Source organism: Hippoglossus stenolepis, chromosome 6 (genome assembly GCF_022539355.2).
Source record: "Hippoglossus stenolepis isolate QCI-W04-F060 chromosome 6, HSTE1.2, whole genome shotgun sequence".
Taxonomy (NCBI): domain Eukaryota; kingdom Metazoa; phylum Chordata; class Actinopteri; order Pleuronectiformes; family Pleuronectidae; genus Hippoglossus; species Hippoglossus stenolepis.
Window position 1 is genome coordinate 10,463,997 of NC_061488.1, and position 20,543 is coordinate 10,484,539.

The following is a 20,543-nucleotide window of genomic DNA, read 5'->3' on the forward strand; positions in this document are numbered from 1 at the left end:
ACCTTGGATATGTTGAATTAAGGGGGGGATGGGCTGTGTACAGTTGTGTAACTTTCCAAAAACGACAATCTTGTTGTCACACCCACTTCACACCATGATTGCTCAGCTCTGCAAAGGCAAAAGCGTTGCCATGGGTTTGAACTTCTACTTTTCTATTTGCAGCACACAATTAAGTGCAACACTACAAATGCCCTCCAGAAGAGACAGGCTGAAACAGGTCTGGATCATATCCTGTATTTTGAAAAAAGTCAAATTTATTTTTAATTCAGTTAATAGCAGCATGTCGTGTATACGCAAGTTCTGTGATGGTGCTAATTACTCAGTAATGTCAAAATGCAACACAGAGGACAACTTAGTCTTTATTTAAAAGGTGTACATTTTATTCATAGCAAGCTACTGAAAAACTATCATGATTGTAGATAATAAAAAAGTACACAATTCAAAAAACATCAGAGCTGCATGACTCTTATTCAACTATCTACTTAGTTTTTACAATAGTTATTCAATTAATCTAATTATATTTCTAATATTCCTAGAATCTAGAGTAATTTCCAGTGATTCAAGGGGAAGTGAAAGGAAAGAGCTCTACACAAACTTTATCAGTCACCTTTCACATCAACCCTCACACTGTTTGATCGCTGTTTCTTTTAAATGTACAGTGTGATTGAAAATAAAGAGTGAACTACAGAGAAATAAAGAGGTAACTCGTGTACCTTGGTGTAATTAGCACACAGGAAAAAAAAACACTGTGCTGGGAAATTAACTAAACACACATACACACACAGTAGCTGGACTACTGAGGATAGACTGCCCTCTACTGACGGGCCAGACAAGGTCAGCAGCACGTCTGCCAAACTATCTCTCTTCTAAAACCTCAAAACACTAAGCTTACAACTAATAGATAAAACTATTATTTTAACGATTTGCAGTGAATTGCACCCACACTGACAAAAATGATAATGATGTGAGAAATCACCTCCTTGATTTCGGTGTATTTCTCTGCTCTGAACAGCACATGAATGGAAATGCTCATGTCTTCAAAATTTAACTCTACATTCAAGCTACCGAGGAGAAAAGTTTGGTTTAAAGTTTGATCGGAATATTCGGCCAATTATAGTAACTAAACCTGAAAGGTGAGGTTTGTGCTCACTGAATAAAGTCCATGCAAACCAACAGTGATAAAACAGTTGATTTGTCATATTTTCATTTTTTTTTTTTTCCACAGTGTGTACACCACACAATGTTTTATCATCACTTGTTGTTATCAAGTTCCTATTTGCCAAACACAGAGTGGCTGCATTTCGTATTTTTACTGTCAAGAAACCTCATTGCTGGACATGGCAGGGACGGCCAAGTGGCACAGAGACAGAGTTTTTTTGTGGTGGCAGAGCAGCAGCTTCAGGATGGGGTGGGGTCTTGAGAGGAAAAGCACACAGAGAGAAGCGAAGGACATGATGTGTTGGTGTGAAACAAGATAAAACCAACACATGGGCCCTAAGTATACAAACATATGTGAGTGTGCGTAAGAGAACTTTTGACTGTTCGTTTTGTGTTTACTCTCTCTGCCCAATAGGGGATCGTGCCATCACTGGTAAATACACATCATCAATATCAGGCCTTCAGTCCGTATGTGCGCGAGTGTGTGTGTGTGTGTGCAGGAATGCACGTGTCCTGCTACAGCATGTTTGCGTGCGCACATCGATAGGAGGCGTTATCGCAGGTTCTCTGCTCGTCTGAGAAAATCACACTTCATGCTCACTTCCAACCCCCTGCCTGGGACAAGACCCGCTGACAGCACCTCATTGTTATTTCTTCATGTTTGTCAAAAGTAGCATACACACACACACACACACACACACACATACACATATGTTGTCAGCAGTTCCCATCTTTTCAGACACCTCTCACTCCCAAGTGAGACAGTTTGTCAACTCGTTGCAGACAGCCCCCCCCCTGGAATCCACACACTTTGTTTCACAGTCCCATTTCAAAATCATCGACTTTCCTTCCAATTAATTCCTTAATTCAAATCTTTGCTAAGTTAAACTTTTCTTGTTTTAGAGTGAGGGTTTGCAAGCAGCCATATTATCAATGTCTTTAAAGCACGCACGTTAAAGGAAACACACACGGACACACACGGGGTGGAGGAGTATCATCAGTCCACCTGCACTTAAGACAGGCTGCCTCCTGTTCCTCCAGCAGGCTGGCCCACCACTTGTGTATCTGTCTGTAAGCAGCCCCCTTTTCCAGCTCAGCAGCTGAGAAAGTGCCAATCCCACAGTTTAAGGGCCCCACTGGCCCTGCCAGCATGATAGATAGTTTAGAAATGAGGACGCGTGTTTAAAAGAGAGGAGAGGAGAGGGGGATGAGAGGGAGGAGGAGGAGAGAAAAAAGGCACGCAGCAGCAGCAGCTGTCAGACAACACAGAACCCAAGCTTCCATGACCAGGCCTCTAATAGAGAGAGAGAGAGAGAGAGAGAGAGAGAGAGAGAGAGAGAGAGAGAAAAAAATAATAAAGAGAGGGACTTCTGAGAGTTGAGGCCTGAAGCTGACAGGTACGAAGTAGGAGAGGACTCACGTGGATGAGGAGATAAAGACATGCAAATACAAACTGCTCGACAGATGATTACAGAGGATACATGACAGAGACGGGGCCCCAACAGTTGTCTAAACTGGGACATACATGCAGCAGCCAGACTTCAAAATCAATCAAGATAAAGTGGTAGTTCCCAAATACTTCATAAGTTTTGTTTTAACTGGTTAAAGTAAAGAATATATAAATATGAAAAATAAAAGAATGAGAATGTAAATTAAGTAATGTTATTAAGTAAGAATGTTATTTTCTTTTAAGAGCCCCCATATCACCCAACATCAAATCTGCTGTTACTATCCTGTCAATCATCACACTTCACCCATTTGAATTGTTAAAGTTATAGTTCAGCATTAACACATTAATCAATTAGAGAGCATATCATAGACTCATTATTAGGGTGGATATAAATGACTGACTGACGTGTGTTACAGCCACGTGCACAGATTGTGGATATTAGCAGGTTGTTGGAGATGTCACCTCTGTCTGGGTAATCTTGACAGACTGTCAGGTTGAGTCATCATGTTCACACTTCTGACACCTTCAACCCATCGCGGCGCCACCATGTGCAAACGCATTGACAGAGAGACTCAACAGGTTGGCCCACACTAAAAACTGCCACCTGGCAATGTGCATATCATAAGGTTTTTTTCTCACTGGTTTTGCTCACTGGTTTTCCTCACCTCCCGCCACATCCCCACTCTGCACCCCCTCTCTCCTCTCTCCTCTGCTCATCTCTTGGTGTGCTGTGTGAACGTGGTCAAATGGGCTGTAATACAGGCCCCAGTGAGCTGGGCTACATTTGCAGATATGTATATGCCTTCTTCTTGCCCACTGCTCTCACAGGGGGGCTGCCTAACACTTATTAAACAGATCTTAAGAACATCTCCATTCATCACTGCCACCTCACTCATGCATCAATGCCTGCGTGCATGTATGTGTGTGTGTGTGAGAGAGAGAGAGCGTGTGTGTGTGTGTGTGTGTGTGTGTGTGTGTGTGTGTGTGTGTGTGTGTGTGTGTGTGTGTGTGTCCCCATGAGGCCAACTGTCGCTTTAGAAAGGGGTTGATGTAGGAAGATTAATATTGGTGTGATAGCAGAACCATGCCAGGGAGGAAGGGTCACTCATTACCCATCTGACCAGCAATCTCCAGCTCAAACTCACACACACACACACACACACACACACACACACACACACACACACACACAGATGGCAGTTACGATTTCTGTAAACTCTCCCCCATCTTAATCCACCATTCCCTTTTCCTCCTTTTGTTAACTTCATTCCAAACTCTTCTCTCCTCTCTTCTCTCTTTTTCCTTTATACCTTTCATCTGCCTCTGGCCCCTTTTTCTTTTTATCAGGCCCGGTGAAATGTATCACTGTAGTCTTGTTAAGTTTAGGGGAAAATGCCCGCTGTATAAAATTAATTGACTGTCTCTGGCTCATCTTTATTGTGGAGGCTGCATGGGCAGGGAGGAGATGGGATGTGGTGGAGAATCGGAGAGGGGTCAAATAGTGCAATTACCGCCCCATTGATTTCCACTGGTGTGGTGGAGAGAGTAAGCATTACTCCATCAATGTTCACTCAAACTGGCAAGGAGTCCTCCTCTGAGAAAGAGAGGGAGAGAAAAGGAGACGCGGTCCAGTCTCTTTATTAATTCAGTCATTAATTAGGATATATTTAATAATTTCTTTCAAATGCTTATTCAGTACAAATCGAGTTTAAACTAAAAAAATATTTGGTCATATATCTTCTCTTGGCAGTATTTGGATGCACCTCTGACATCAGCTGGACGTTCCCTCAGCCCAAAACCACTGCACAAAATTTTCTTTCCAAACGTATCATTTAGTCTCATTTAAGAATTTTCTTAAATCCATTAATGGGCCGAGATAATTACACTCGTGCCCTGTGCAATTTGCCATGTTTCAGGATTTTTTTGTGGAATTGACCTCATGAAACCACACAGAATAAACTCGATAAACCCGATCCCTGCACAAGTAAGAAAATTACACTTGACTGAAGAAAATTGTGCTTGTATTGAGAATGAGGGAATACGATATCTCACGTCACTGGAAGTGGTGAAATGTGATTTTATAGATTTCAAAATTGGTCAGTAAGGAGGTTTTTTTAATTTAATTTTTTTGTGTTATTGTTTTTGGAAAAGAGAAAATCTTGGAGGTGTAGGGGGGGGGGGTGTGGATCTCTCAGGCTGGGCTCATGCTTTCCCTGAGGTTTTACAGAAGGCACAGGCTGTCATAAAGTGTGTGAGTGCAAGTAGGTCCCACATACACTCCTCTCCTGTTGGCCCCTCAGTTCTCCTTCTCTGCTCCTCTCCTCCTTTCTTCCCTGTTGTCAAAGTTTCTCATTTAGACTTTTTCTTCTCCCCCCCACTCAGTTTCCCTCCGTCTCGCTCTCTCTCTCTCTGCTGCCCCCTCCTGTCTCCTGTCTTGAGGGCCAGACTGTGGTTCCTGTCGATAGAATCAGTGGAAAACTGTTTGGAAACCCAAACCTCAGTGAAATTATTTGATTACAACCTCCCATTACTTGCTGGTTTGGAGGCATTAGAACGTCCATGGAGAAGTAATGATTTCCATTTTGTGTTTGAGTTGTAATACAATATTTGCTGTGGTTTCTTTCCAAGGACAGCATAGAACAGTTGCTTGATTTTCTGGTTGTTTATACATTTTTAAATTGACACTATCTACATGGAAATACAGATAGAAGTGAAAGGGAGGAAAAAAATAACAATACGGAGACGAGGGGCCGTTAAACGAAAATGGAAAACTTGTGTAATTATTTCCCAAACTGCCTAAATTCAACCGCTCACCAAAACCGAGGATAATTCTTATTACAGGGGGGAAAGTACTGCTGTGGTTTTGATTAATTAGTCAAAAGTCACAGAAATATGACCCTGCAGAACAACAGGAGAGAGTCGAGGACTAATTAAGGCTACCTTGTCTCTCATCGGCAATTAAAAAACAACAAAGCTCTGCATATTTTCACCCCAAATCTCTACGTCTCTTTGTCTCTTCCTCTCAAACTGTCTTGACCCAATTTATCCTTTTCATTCATCTCCGGAAAGATGTGCTCCATCATCTTTATGTCATTAAAGGTTATGAAAATCACAGCGCCATGAGGAGGGAAGAAGGAGGAAGATGTGAGAGAGACTCGTATAAAAGGACTTTGAGAGGAAGAGGAGAGTTTAAGAGAGGATGAGGGGACTTTGATGACATTGTTCATGTGTTAGCGCGGTATATTTACAGTGTGTTGTGTTAGGACGTGTTCATGCAGTAGCGTTTGCATGTGGATATGCACCAACTCCTTCATGGGGGTGTGTGAGACGTGTACGTGTGCATGCGTGTGTATGCATGTGTGTGACTGCGCTGTTTGGCAGATAGAAGGCTGTGAGTGCAGCCTGTCACAGCCCAGCCCTGATTACTCTGCACCATTCATCAAAGTGTCACCTCCCTGACAGCTGCTAATAAATATACTGCCACAGACCCCCACTCACACCTGGCAGCGCACCACGTTCACACACACACACACACACACACACACACCGTACCCCCCTCACACACACACTCGTTCTGCCATACCCAGCACCCCTCTGCAGCACCAAACAGCTCCAACAGCAACACATCCTAGAGCTCATTTGCTAATTGCAGCATTTCCCATCGATTCTGTTTCTGTCTTGTTCGATGTCAACGTGAGCGAGAGGATTTAAATACTTTAGTGAATTATCTAAATTACCAATATGGAAACATGTTACACAACTGAAGTCTTTTGACCTGGACTTTTTACTCTCATGCTACAACATGAGGCATCTTCCCCAGTTTTTTAATTGCCAACAAACACAAAAAAAAAAACGTACGCTTCTTTTTTACAGCAGAAACTTAATGGACTGATGTTTAATGCACTGTGTCCCAGCTGCTCTGCTTTTTTTTGGCACTTTCTGCATCTATCCACACTTCCTGTATTGCACACTACAAATGACATTGTTACTCCAACTGAATTGTTTTTGCTCTCGTATGCCTCTGTCAACATGTCTAACTGCTCGCCACCAAAGTTATTGCAGAGCAAACATCTGAAACAATTTTATGACAATGCTATGTTTCAAGAGGCCGCACAAAAAAAACAAAGATCGTCACCTCAAAAATGTGCATTTGCATGTAATTGCTGGTTCGCTTTGCCTTGTTTTACTTCATTTGTAATCAGTGAGGAACACACACACCCATGCGGTCACATTTCCTCTGTTTGCCTATGATTAGACACTATGTGACTGCTGTAATGATTTGCTCTTTTACTGTAAAGAGCAGCCTCTCCGGCAGATGCTCCCCGGCTCCCCCTGTTGGGAGACAGATGAAGCGTGTGACTCATCAGGGCTTTGTGTGTGTGAGAGCGTGCATGTGTGTGTGTACGTGTGTGTGTTACACAACACGTGGGTCTATGGTGATTCGGTGGCGGAAGCGTGGATATTGGAATATCCTGCACTGGAAGGTGTCCTTGCCAAGCTGTGCGTGTATTTGTGTGTGGGCAAGTGTGTGTGGTCATGAGGCTGTGGGCATGCTGCGCTGGCAGATGGCATTACTGCATTGCCGGGCCACCCTGCCTAACAGGGGGAGGACAGGGAGAAGGTGGGAAAGGAGACGGAGATGGGATGCGAGTCAAAGAGAGGGAAGGGTGAGGATGCTTGTAAAAAAATGAAAACTTTGAGTGGGAAGTAGCCTGAGCAGTGGGGGGAAAGTTATGACGAAAACGATAGGGCTGATGAGGTGATGAATGAACGAGGAAGATGAGTACAGGACAGGGAGGAAGCAGCCTTCCCAAAAACCACCACCTCTCCATCTCTTCCTCCCAAACAATTTAACGTAATATTCTTCCATTCTTACAATTTTGCTCCTGCGAGTCAGTGGTGGTCAGTTGCCAGCTGCTCTCCAGTTTGTGCTGTGTGCATTTATGCGTGTGTGTGTGTGTGTGTTGGCGTGTGCTGCATGCCTGCTGGGCAGCAGGGCTGGGCCAGGTGTGGAGTGGGAGCACTGGGAAGACTGGGAACAGTGGGCCTGTTAATTAGAGAGAGGTGATTAATGGGACAGCAGAAAAAGAAGGAGCGCTGTATTTGGGAGGAGAGATGGAAGGAAGGTGGGAGGTGTTCGAGAAGAGAAGGCAGGTGGGGGTGCAGAGAAGGAGGGGGGTAAGCAGTTGGGGAAAAGGGGGAAATATGTGGCCAAGTAAAACCATTTTTAACACTTTCAAAAATGTATGTGTAACGTCAGTTGATACTCTAACTCTAATCGACGCTGCCTTTATACGTGTACATCTTAAGTGACGTCTGCCTCGGGATCCTGTGCGTTATTGAGATGTAAGAAGTGGCGTTGTGACAAAGACTCCTCGGGGGATGTGGCATGTAAACACCAATCATTTGGCAGATGCGCTGTGAGCAAATTGGCAGTGTATTCCCCGTGGCCAAGCCACACACCATTATCAGGATTGAGACTAATCGTGTGCCGTCTCCCATATGAGGAGCAATTAATTCACACTGAATCAAACTGCAAGAGAACTGAGTGAGTGCTGGAGAAAGACGAAGGGGATCGAGCGATGGAGAAGAAGAAGAAGAGTAAAGGAGGAGAGAGGAGCCGGAGTAAATGAGAGAGAAGTTTGTGTTGTTTGCCATATTTTCACTGGGATCAAAACTCACAGAAAAATAAATGCCGCTTTTAGTTTAGCTTTTTTCAGAGTCACTCTTAGGATTGGGTCTTGTTTTTAACTGGGATAAACTTTCTGCTAAAGTACATGACGAATGAGGAAGGCAGGACGTGGGACTAGAGCACAAAAGCAGGAGAAAATTGACGTTGGAGAGAGAGGGCTCCCTGTGAAGCAGCCGAACATTTATAAATGTCTTTCCACAAAGATTTGACACTGTGATAGTTTTACACTATCTGTATTTCTAGAAAGATGACACTTACAAGGAATCATTAATATGAGGTTTCCCCAGTCTCACCTCAATCCAGAGGCAGTGTAGAGCCCGCACAGTCAGACGCCAAGCCATTATTTCCTGTCTGATTGCTCTGAGACCAGTGCGATTAAGGAAGAAGACTAAAAGGTAATTTTTCACTATGATGGACAGAAGGAGAGAGAAAAGTAGAGCGGCTCTCGGTTTAATCTCCTGCAGAGGGAGGGAGTGAGGGAGGGACCGCGGCGAGAGGAGGGAAGCCATCGTTTCCAGGGATACAGTACCTAAATTAATCGTGCGGCCCGATGGCCTTTTGGATAAGATAAGTAGCATTATAATAAGGAAGGCCATATAAAAGACCAGATGGAGACGAGCCAAAGGAAGCTATTCAAACACTTTCTCTCTCATACACACAAACTGTAAAGATTTGTCATTTAACCTTTTATACTACTCCAGTGAAATACTTACAGTTTGTGCAGGTGAAAAAACTAAAAGAACAAAAAAGAAAGAAGACACATGTAGTAATTACAGGCAGAGGAGAATTAAGGGATATTTCAAGAGGCCAGAGAGACAGAAAAGAGTCAGAGCAACAACAACAAAAAAAAGAGATGTTTGTGAAAATTCTTGTAATTCATCATTTTGTCACAGGGTAGCCAGGTTGTGTACGTAATTCTAAGTGGTGTTCACAACTTCACGGAGGACGTGCAGAGGGAGATAAAGTAACAATTGGCGCTGCTCGGGAGCAGTGTGTGTTTGTCAACTTTGTGGGAGATTTATTTCAGATACCATAAACTGCCAGAGAGGATCAGCTCGGATGAAAAGAAACATCGACAAACAGGCTGTGAAGCAAAATGTTCAAATCAAAACTGCCGCTGATGTATGAGCAGGTATTTACACTGTCAGAAGCAAATGCTTATACCTGCCGATATTCTTGCATATATTCAGAAATTAAGGAAAACAAAAACATTCACACTTGCACACGTATATCATTCATTTAAAAGGCGAGTTCCACAATTTCACTCCAACAATAGAGACGCATCTACTTTCAATCCCTTTAAACACATATCATACATTCAGGGCTATTTACTAAAACTATTTATATTTAACGAATTTTAAATAACAGTAAAAAGTGAGACATTTTCGTCATCATAACTTTACAGAATCAAATGTGATTGTAGATGTTCAATTAAAAACATAAAACTGCAAAAGTTTGTATATTAATAGTGTACTACATGCATTTAGGTGAAATGTTCTGAATGCTATGGCAACATATTTAACAGACGAGCCAGTTGCCCCTCAGATGGATTTGTGATTGATTGCAATTCTTACCATCAGTATGTGCTCTGCTTGGCACCATCGTTACAAAATATGCTTGAAATCAACTCTGTTTTGTTAGCACATCAATATTTTTCATCACCAGCAGATACCAGCACCTTTCCTCTCAGTGCTGTCCTGGCAACTCCGGAGAAAGAGGTTTATCAGCTTGTTATGTCAATCTCTCTACCCCCTGCTTTGAAGTGTGTGTGTGTGTGTGTGCATTTCCACATACTCTTAAATAGAGAGTGCCGGCTCACTTTCAGCCTCACTTTCACCCCCACTGAGTGACTGTGTGTGTGTGAGTGTGTGTTTCCCGCAGAGCAAACATGTTAGTTCGTCTGTTCTCGCAGTGGGCAAACAGCGAAGGGGGCTCATGAGCGGTGCTAATGGGCAGAGGAAGGAGCGGGGTAAAGGGTGACTCGTGGAGGGATAAGGATAGGGGTGAGAATCCAATGTGGATCCCTGCATCAGTACTTAATGCAGGTGGTTGCTGGTGTTTGTGTGCGTAATACACAAGCAGAAGTGTGTCTGTGCGTGTGTGCAGGGGCCACAGGGCAACCTCAGAGAAACTCCACTAATTGCAACTACTGGGTTTTACCTGAGGGGTCTTCTCTGGCTAATATCATTAGCTAATCTGCTGTGTGTTGTCCCCCTTGCCCTCTCCATCAGCGCCCCGCTCCAGTAGCACAACCAGCAGCATCCAACCCCCCACCAGAAAAAAAACACACTTACACCCCTTCTCTTCTTCCCAGAGCCCAGTGCAGACTGCTGAGTCCGGGCTTGTGCTGCTGGAAGGGCCCTGCATCTGGGCTTCACTGACAAAGAAGATTAATACCTCAGCTACACACACACACACACACACACACACACACACACACTCGCCAACAAGCCTGGGCACACTCACACACATTCGCGCCCACGCAGCAAGCTACCCTCATGGATCCCTTTCAAATGCACACAAACACAGGCACACAGTCCAACCTCAATCAAAACTAAAAACAGAGGGACTCGGCGCATCCTACCCTCCCTCCACCCTTACTCCTTCATCCTGGCTCTGTTTCTCCAGGCTGCGGACCACTCCAAGTCTACCTCCCCATTTCCCCTCTTTACCCCCCACCACCCCACCACCCCACTTTAAATAGAATCTCCAGGCCACAGAAAAACAACTTTGTGCTGATGCGACTACTCCTTCATCCTTCCCCATCTTTCCCCTCTTCCTCCCACTCCCATCACACACACCTATGGTTATGGAGAGAGCTCGGCTGAACATGAGCCCTGAGCCCTGATGCAGACGTTATATGTGAGTGGGCTGCAGCGTGCTCCTTGTGCCCCCTGTGGGGAAAAAGTCCACCAGGCAAACATGCTCCCGCAGGTCGGTTTCATTTAAAAACAACAGCATCCTGGTTCAAAGTTAAAAACAGGAGTGAAAAAGACTCAAGAAAGTTTTCAGTGCAGAAAAATAAAATAGTTTAAATGATAAAGAACAGAAATTTAGTTTTTTCATATTTTTAAGAAGAATGGCCTCTTAAGTTCCCACAACTTCCAGACACGTATTTGATGTTTATGTTTCAGGGAAATGTGAAACGAACTTGATTGCACCTAAAATAGCCTTTTGAGAACAAGTAAAACACAACGGAGAAGCTGATGAGGAGAAAACACTGGAGAGGGGTCTTTCCAGATGAGAATTATTTCTATACCTCACCTCTGAGTGGTCATAGTGGAAACTCCCCGGCATTCCCCTGGGGGATTGCCAAATGTGTGGTTTGGCCCGCAGAAGAGAGGGGTGAGGGGTGTCATAGGGGCGAGAGGTATTGATTTAACCTCCTCCCACCACATTCACCTGTGAAGGCCTGCACGACTCCAGCACCACACCTGTCACCGGAGCCGGGAGTGTGCGTGGATATGAATGACTTCGGAGGTGGACAGAAATTTGTGCGACAAAATGAAAAGGAGGTGGAGGATGTAAATCGACAGGGAGAGAGCAAGAGAGAGGAAGAGAGAGGATGGAAAAGTATTTGATCGTGGCTTTATAGCAAAAGGATCAGATAAAAGTGATCACTTTGACAAGCCGCCCAATGTGCTGACACAGGGAAGTGTTTGGGTGTGCAGAGATGTGCGAGAGTAGCTGTCGAAAAACAGGCAGAGAGAGCAACGCAGAGGATGAGACAGAAGGAAGAACTGGTAGAGAGGGAAACTACATCTGTGCAGAAAAACGGAAATCGACAGAGCAGGACGCAGAGGAAGAGGGTGACATGCAGGTGAAGAGGACAGGGCAACTGATAATCCATACACTGCATCTCAAAACAGAGGTGAGTGACATTAAACTAAATAAGTACGTTTTTCGTAAAACCACAAAAGGTTTTTTTCTCCCCTTAAAAGACGAGAAAGATTCAGGTAAAATATTTTAGAGAAAGATGGCAAGACGTGCTTTTTGAAGGACGTAGTGTTTGAGGGACATAGAGACTGCACATCCTGGCCTGGGTTTGACAACGCAAAATAAAACCAGTATAGTGTTGATGTTAAGAGTTAATAAATATTTCTTATAACTGTTTATAATGACAGTAGAACTAGCATCCTGTCTTTTCAAATATATTTTCAATTATGTGTTTTTTCAAAAAAAATTCAAGTCCTGTTGCTCATACATTTATTTTCCAAAGTTAATACATTTTATTCCTTGAAATAAAATCTTAAATTACAGTAAATATATAAGCTTTAGTACTTTATCAATAAAGTATTTTTTTTAAATCAATGTATCTTCTTAATCTACATTTAACATATTGTATATTTCATTTCCATTCAAGTGTGACTCGTGTGCCAGTGAGAGTTTGTACAGAAACGGCACAAAAGTGATTTAACTGATTTGATATCAGGCTTTATAGCCCCTATGAAAATATATCAAACCGTCTTTTAGACTGTGTGAGGGGGGGGGAGGCAGAGAAAATATAGGTAATAACATTTAAACAAAAATAATAAAACACTTTTACCATGTAATTTTACCATGAGTCATATTTCAATATCAGGATATAAAAAGGAGAACATTTGTGAGCATTATAAAAATGAATAACTACAGTGGGAAGTGTCATGATCGAACTTGTAATGTTGTTTGGGGCATATTGTAGGTGTATTCCTCCAATCTCTCTGCCCTATCGGACCGGTATTCCATGTCCTTATAAATAATTCATTTTTTAATCTGATTTCCCAGAGCGATTCTCAGTGTGTTAGTCACATATTCAATAACGGTGCACGGTGAATAATCTGGCTGTGTTTCCGTGTTTCTCCTCCTCCTCTCCCCCCCATGTTCGGTGGAGGGGGTGCGTGGGGTCTGTTGGATGCTGGATTCTGAAAGTGACTGTGGTGGTGGTGGTGGTGGTTGTGGAGGAGGAGGAGGGGTCAGGTGCATCATCACTCAACATCCCTACAGGTTGACAATGAACAGATGCATGTATTTCCACTACACGTCCATGCTTTGGATTATTTCTCTCTCTCGTCTGGAGCCAGAGCATCAGCTTCGTCTCTCCCTCATGACTTGTTCGATGATTGAACAATTTGTTTGTTGACAATGAGAGGTGGGGCTTTATCAAGTCAGAGGAAAATGGGAAAATTTAAAGGTTTTGTTTACACATGTGTATGATACCGCAAAACCAATTGAGTGTATTTTCTGCTATGTTTTTTTATTGTTAAGGATTTGCAGAGAAAGCAAAAAATTTTAACATTTATATAAAATAATCTAAATAAAAAACACACAAGGCAGTTTCCATAGTTCTGACTTCTGGTTCTGGGATTATTTCCAGCGTTTCCTCACCAAACCCAAAATGTGGAAAAACAAGACAAATGATTGACGGCAGAATAAAAATTTATGGAAGAATTTTGTCTTTAATAATATGGGATAAATGTTCCATAAAAAAAACAAGCTAAATAAGTGGCAGGATTTTTTTTTCTCTTAAAAGTGCCACAAACTTGACAGTGTGACAAAAACATTTGGAGCAGTGGAAGTGCCTCTACTACCATAACATGCCACCGTGTCCTCTCCCCCATGGTGCCCTGGGAGCTGTTTGTTCCAGCCACACTGTCTGGCCACAGACACACAAACATGCAAGTACAGTTCACCAAGACCTCACAAACACAGCCGGCACCAATTTCAACATGCTGCCACTTTTCAGTTCTCTCTTTAAAAGAAAATATATGTATCTAATTTAGTCTCGTCCTAATATTTTTTTTCAGCTGCAGGCAAGTGAATCCCACAACAATAGAGCTGGAACAAGAGTTTGAACAGTGTCTATGTAAATAAGAGGGAACGCATCGGACAGCACAAGGATGGAAAATTCCACAACAAGAAAGAGAGCGTCTAAACAGTGGGGAAATGAGCACATGAACTTATTATGAGGACATTCGCATCACAGCACATTTCTGCTACAGACTGAACAATAGTCTATAATCTAATCTTAGTTATAAACATTTTTTTTTTAAAAATAAAACATGAAAGTTAAAAGGCCTGGGACAAGGATATTTAAATAATTTTTTTTTAACAAACTGCTTTCCAAGGTTTAACTGAGAAGATTCATCTCAAGCTGCCATCTCAGGTCACTCAGTGTGTGTGCCCATGTGTGCGTGTGTGTATAAAAATGTAATCAATAAAGACAGAATTATTGTATCTTGCTAATTCTGAAACTGCCTCAACCCGTCTAAGATGATATTTTCCAAACCTCTAATTAGTGCACTCATTTAGGTCCACTCAGCAAGTTTGTTCATATTCAATAGCATTAAGTAACTAAATATGAAATGATGGACCCAACTCCTGGAAAACCCTCATCTATTAACTCTTTCATCATGCAATACTTTTTAACTAAGAAACCTGACCTCTGACCATGACCGGGGACAGAGAGTTAATGATAAAGAGGTCTTGTGGCAGGATGTGCTGTGACTAATGGGGAGAAAAAGGGTAAGACTGCCTTTCTGGACAGCGAGTGCAAAAGACTTTCACATCTGCAGGCACACAAAGCTCACAGATAGCTGCAGCTGCGAGCTGCATGGAACCTCAACAGTTGGCTGGACAAACCTTGAGCACCCCCTGGTGTTGTTTTTCTATAATCCACAGGGCCGCAATGATCAGCACACAAAATTAGTTTTTGACAAGGACAGACACTCACAATTCAAATTGCTGCAGGTTGAAAGTGCAACAACATGAGGGACATATTATCTCTGTAATAAACACAACCTTGCTCAAAAGAAAGAACTGGGTGACTTCATGGTTCCTCTATATAGCACTGAGGCTTGAATTATCCAAACAACTTCAAAATGTTGCTCCAACTGAACAACAAAAAGGTTTGCAAATTATTACAAACTTTTAGAGGAGGTCATGCTTTTTATGCAACTTCTCATAGGCCATCACTTCAATGTTTTCCTCAGGGTTAGGGTTAGGGTTAACCGGAGAGCTGATTTGGATGCTTACATGCACTTCGACACATTCGGTTTTTTTGAGCAATCACATTTCTATACATCAGTAGGTAACAGTGCCCCAGACGAAGGCTGACCTGAGCCCTTTCTCTCAGGTGGGACAAGATCCGAAAGGTTTTGCCCGGCATCCAAAGCGAAACCCCTGGCTAAGGCCCGACGTCTGTTTCCATCCAGGCTCATGTAAATGTTTGTGATTAAAAGGGAGATATGAGCGCCGAGGCGTTTTTTTGCAATCTTGCAGATCCTAATTTGGTACTGGGGGAGTTAACACACCTGCCAGCTTCCTGCTGACGGGGGTGATTTCTCAACTGTTGTTGTTTGTGCCGTCAGTTTACGGAGAGGCAAAGACGGTGAGAAACCGAGAGAAAGTCCGGCTGGGCAAGACGGAGCAAACGCACACGCTTGCAAACATGTACACAAAATACACTATACACACACACATAGATCCCTGGCTGCTGCCAATAACAGGCAATCCTAACATGTGAAAATGTTGACTGCTTGATGATTGATGGTAGTTATTTGTGGCTTTCTAACCCTCCTTCTTTGCCTCCACTCCCCTTTCTCCCCCTTCTTCCTCCTCTTTCTTCGTCTTCCTACTCCTCCTCTGCTCCGTCTCATCTTTGCGCTGTTGCCCCCTCAGACAATGTGAAAATGATTAATAATGTGTGATGTTGTGTAAGCAGCCTGCTGTCCATTATTCCTGCCTTGTGTGACAGTCTCCAAAACCCGAACTTGTGCGCACACGGACGCTCCAAATGCTGAGTTTCAGGTAACATGTCAAACTCGGGAGAGAAACAGGATCTAAATTAAATCAGGTTATAGATAAATCATATAATCACGCAGTCTCTGTGAACCTTGAAGGCATAAATAAATTTGTATTTTGTGCATAATAAGGCCCATACACACCATTTTAGCTCAGACAAAACATGAAGTTTTACACTTTTTTGTAAGAAAGCTCTATTTTTCATTATGAACATCTATATTTAGATGTTGGTATGGGGACAGACATATAAATAAAGATGTGAATACGGAGACAAATGAATAAGTGGCAGCGTAGTTCTGGGTGTCTGCTATTACTGCCACGCTGCCAGCTCCCCATCCATCACTTGCTAACACTGTGCATCTGAGTGTGTGTCTGTGCGCGTGTGTGTAGGAGGAAGAGGAGGAGGAGGATAAGGAGAGAGGAAGAGGAGAGGACATCGGAGGCCACAGTGCAAGTTCCTCATCCATCATTCTGTAAGACCAAACTTCAGAAGCAAAGGAAAGGGAGAGGGGAAAGGCAGAGAAGAGATGTTTTCTCAGAATGATTCTTTGCTTCCTTCCCCTTTTCCCCGAGTAATCAATGAAGCAAAACGGGGCCTGCATTGTTTCGACAGTGCGGCCAGGAATTCCTCCGTTTCTTCGACTCACCCCTCTTTGGCCAACAATCATCTTTTCTGCTTAACCATCTTTTCTATTCTTGCTTTGGCCAGTCTACAGACAAGATAGGAGGAGGGATGGAGGGAGGGAGGAAGGGAGGAAGGGAGAGGGAGAGAGGGGGAGGGGGAGAGGAGAGGGAGGGGAGAGGGGGAGAGGGGGAGACAAGACAGGACAGGGCCTTTAGTCTAGAGATCATTACCTTTACATTATTAATGTATGGCCAAACCACAAAGGACATTCACAGACAATGAGGAAGCGAGTGACTGTGTCTCTGTTTTCTACAGTGAAACATAAAGGGAAGGTGCATTTCTGAATTAAACTTGGACTGGGCGATATGACTTCAAATCAATATCACAATTAATTCAAACTTTTACCTCAGTTACGATTAATGAAAGATTATTTTATGCCACCTCCCGTGCACATGAGGCGCTTTACTCAGCTCCGGTCAACAAGAGACTCTGCTCCTCTGCCCTTTTCTTATCACTCACACGTTGAACTGAGCTTCATAAAACCTGCTGAATTCATATTTATGTTTCTGGATAAACGGGGCGTCTCCTGGTGGTAGTTGAAAAGCGTGCACGCAAAATGTTAAACTTTTTTTCAATGTGTTTAACTGTACGTGTCCTAATAACGTCTGATGAGTGTATGTGTTTATTGTTAAGGTGTAAAGTGAACGCAGATCAGAAACGTGCAGCCACTGCAAAACGAATGTAGCAGAAAGCCGACACTTCGTGAATGCATGCACGTTGGGGAAAGTACCATAACCGAATTAACCGACGTGAAGAAAATTAAGTCGGTTCGCGGTTATACGTGTCAGTTTTGATACATTTTCGCTACACTATATTAAACTATGTGGCGTGAACCTTAATTAACCTGAACACAACATTGAATGAAGACATTATTAAATTAATGCTTTATTGTACAGAAATTAGGGCTGGGAGATAAAACGATAAAGATAATTATCGCGAAATAACTTTTCCTCGATTAGAAATATAAGACGATGGTCAATACGACGTCGCTAGAACTCATTGACATGGATGATGTTTTGACAGACAACACGAACAGCCAATGATGATCTGTTAAAAACAAGGTTGGCATTAAATAAAACAAATTAAATGTGAATTATACATTTAAACCACTTCTTAAATAATGTGGGTGTGTGTGTGTGGGAGAGAGAGATAGGCAGGAAGCAAGTTTGGCAGACACTGGTGAGGCTGAGAGCAGAATTAAGGAGTGTGCTGTGTGTTTCATTAAATGCTCAATATATCTTGTGTTTTCTGGATCATTTAAGCCCCATTACAGAACAGTGGCACTGCTTTAATTTCTAAAGTGCCTTTCAAAAGGCATCACCTCAGGCGGTTATTCCTGCTCTCTCACACACGTATATGCATACACATACATCTGCACGTGCGTGAAGCCACACACACACACTTGCACACACACACAGATGCAAACATTTGTGCTAACACACAACAAATGGAGACAAATAATGTTTAAAAGATGTATTTCTCTCCTTCTCTACGTTGCGTCTGTTTTTGTGCCTCTGTGTGACTTTCTGTGTAACAGATGACAGCAGCCTTGCAGCGGCTGGGTTCACTGTCTTGGCTGCCGGACACATTTGACTTGCCAGCTTGGCCGGAGGATGAACCCCGGGACTCACTGGAGCCAAGGTCAGATTCTCTCAGTGTGTGTGTGTGTGTGTGTGTGTGTGTGTGTGTGTGTGTGTGTGTGTGTGTGTGTGTGTGTGTGTGTGTGTGTGTGTGTGTGTGTGTGTGTGTGTGTGTGTGTGTGTGTGTGTGTGTGTGTGTGTGTGTGTGTGTGTGTGTGTGTGTGTGTGTGTGTGTGTGTGTGTGTGTGTGTGTGTGTGTGTGTGTGTGTGTAGTGTGTAAGTGAGTGTGTCTGGTGCACACCCGCATGCATTTGTCTATTTAGTTCAAGGTGTTAGTGCTGATGAAGTCTGCATACGCGGTCACAGTATACTTGCGGTACTAAACGTTACAGGAAAAATCCGTCTGTGCATTCGCGAATTTGATCGCGAGTGCTTGCGTGTGGAGCTGGAGGCATGTGAGAAGCGTGTGCTGAGCCAGCTGCAGATTGAAGAGAGGTGGAGGTGAGGGGAGTGTTGTTCGGAGCAATTGATACATTGCAAATAGAGTGGGCTTCCTGTCCGGGTTTTGTGGCTAAGGTGCTAAACGCTTTAGGAAACCAGATACACTTGCACATCCTCTAAAGAGATAGGACAGGGTGGGAAGGCGGGGGGCGGGGGGCGGGGGGGCATGAGGGGGTGAAAGGAGAAAGTGTAAGATAAAAGACAAAGGTAAAGAAAGAGCCTGTCACTTTCCAGGAAAGTCTGCATTTTCTTCAACTTTGCTCCACTACTACAACATTCCTGTGCCTCCCTATAGTTCAAGATCATTTCCACAGGCACCAGCAGCAGTGATGGCCATTTGAAATCAAAGACGGGTTCATTTCTCAGACGATGCCTGCGTCGTTTGTTCCCTTTCTCCTCGCTAATGAGATGGAATGCGGCTAAATTAGCAGCTGAGAGGCAAAGCTTCATTTACAAGACAATCAAATGATCCTTTACAAAACACACTCTATATGCATTAGATGTCGGCTTTGTGAATGTAGGATGGCCTCCTTATGCACTCAAATGGGGAGGAGGGAGTGTTTGGATGTTGCGCGGTGGTGAAAAATGCCAAACTGAAATCATCCATCACAATGCAATAAAAAGGCCTGCAGCGCTCTGAGTGGGTGAGACGAGTGAGATGTTTGTATTGGCCCACTGGGTTTCCCCTCTGCGAACGAGGGAATGTGTAAATGAACGTGTAAATGTTAAAAAATGTTCTTTTTATTAGACGAATTGCATCATTAAATCACATTACAAAAAAAAAACAATGCACCATTAATTTCCTCCCCTAACAGCCGTAAGTACATGCCTCTCTGTCCCTGTGCCCATCTATGTGTACCCCCATGGGGCTGCAATTCCAAAGCTATTTCATGCCATTATACAGATCAATCAGGTTGGGGAGATCTATGAGCACATGTCTGGGGCAGAATGAGTCAGAAGGTGAGAAACGACGACTTCCTAATTGTGTGTAAGCTTGTTTGTCTGCCTACCAGCCAAACAGAGGTCCCAACAAACAGGTAGTGTCTCCTTTCCACTTTTTTGCCCTTCCTCCATCAGTACATGAAAGGTAACATGAATAATAGATGAGGGAGGTGATGAGATCAATCAGAGGCTATCAGTCTGGGAGATAGGAGTGGACAGAGTAGGACGTAGCAGCGAAGAAAGGGGGGAGATAACAACTGCTCTACCGACTATGGGACAGCAGTGCAAATATATCTACGGAGAATAAGAAGGATGGAAACTGCGAGAGGCCCACAAACACGCGCAGAAACGTCTCATCATAAGCCTGCACTCGCACCCATCGCTGAATGCACTGACCCCCCGCACCTCTGCACCACACGCTCTCACATCTGTGACAATGCCACCGCAGCATGACAAATGCAAACAAAAGGTTCACCTATTCATCACTGTAGAGAGGCGCGTGGGGCTAATTATACAACTGTGAAAACCATGACGTTATGTTGTTTTTGTTTGTCCTCTACGAGATTACAATGCTGTCAATGAAGGTGGGGAGGGGAGGGGGGGGGGATAAGTCTTGCAGCATGTCTGCGAGGGGGCACATGAAGGCCTGGGCGCACGCACACACACAAAACAAACTCACAAACACACACAAATATAGCTTGTGTCCCTGCCGCCTGTATAACACGTCTCTGCTTGCAGGCATGATTAATCCAGCGC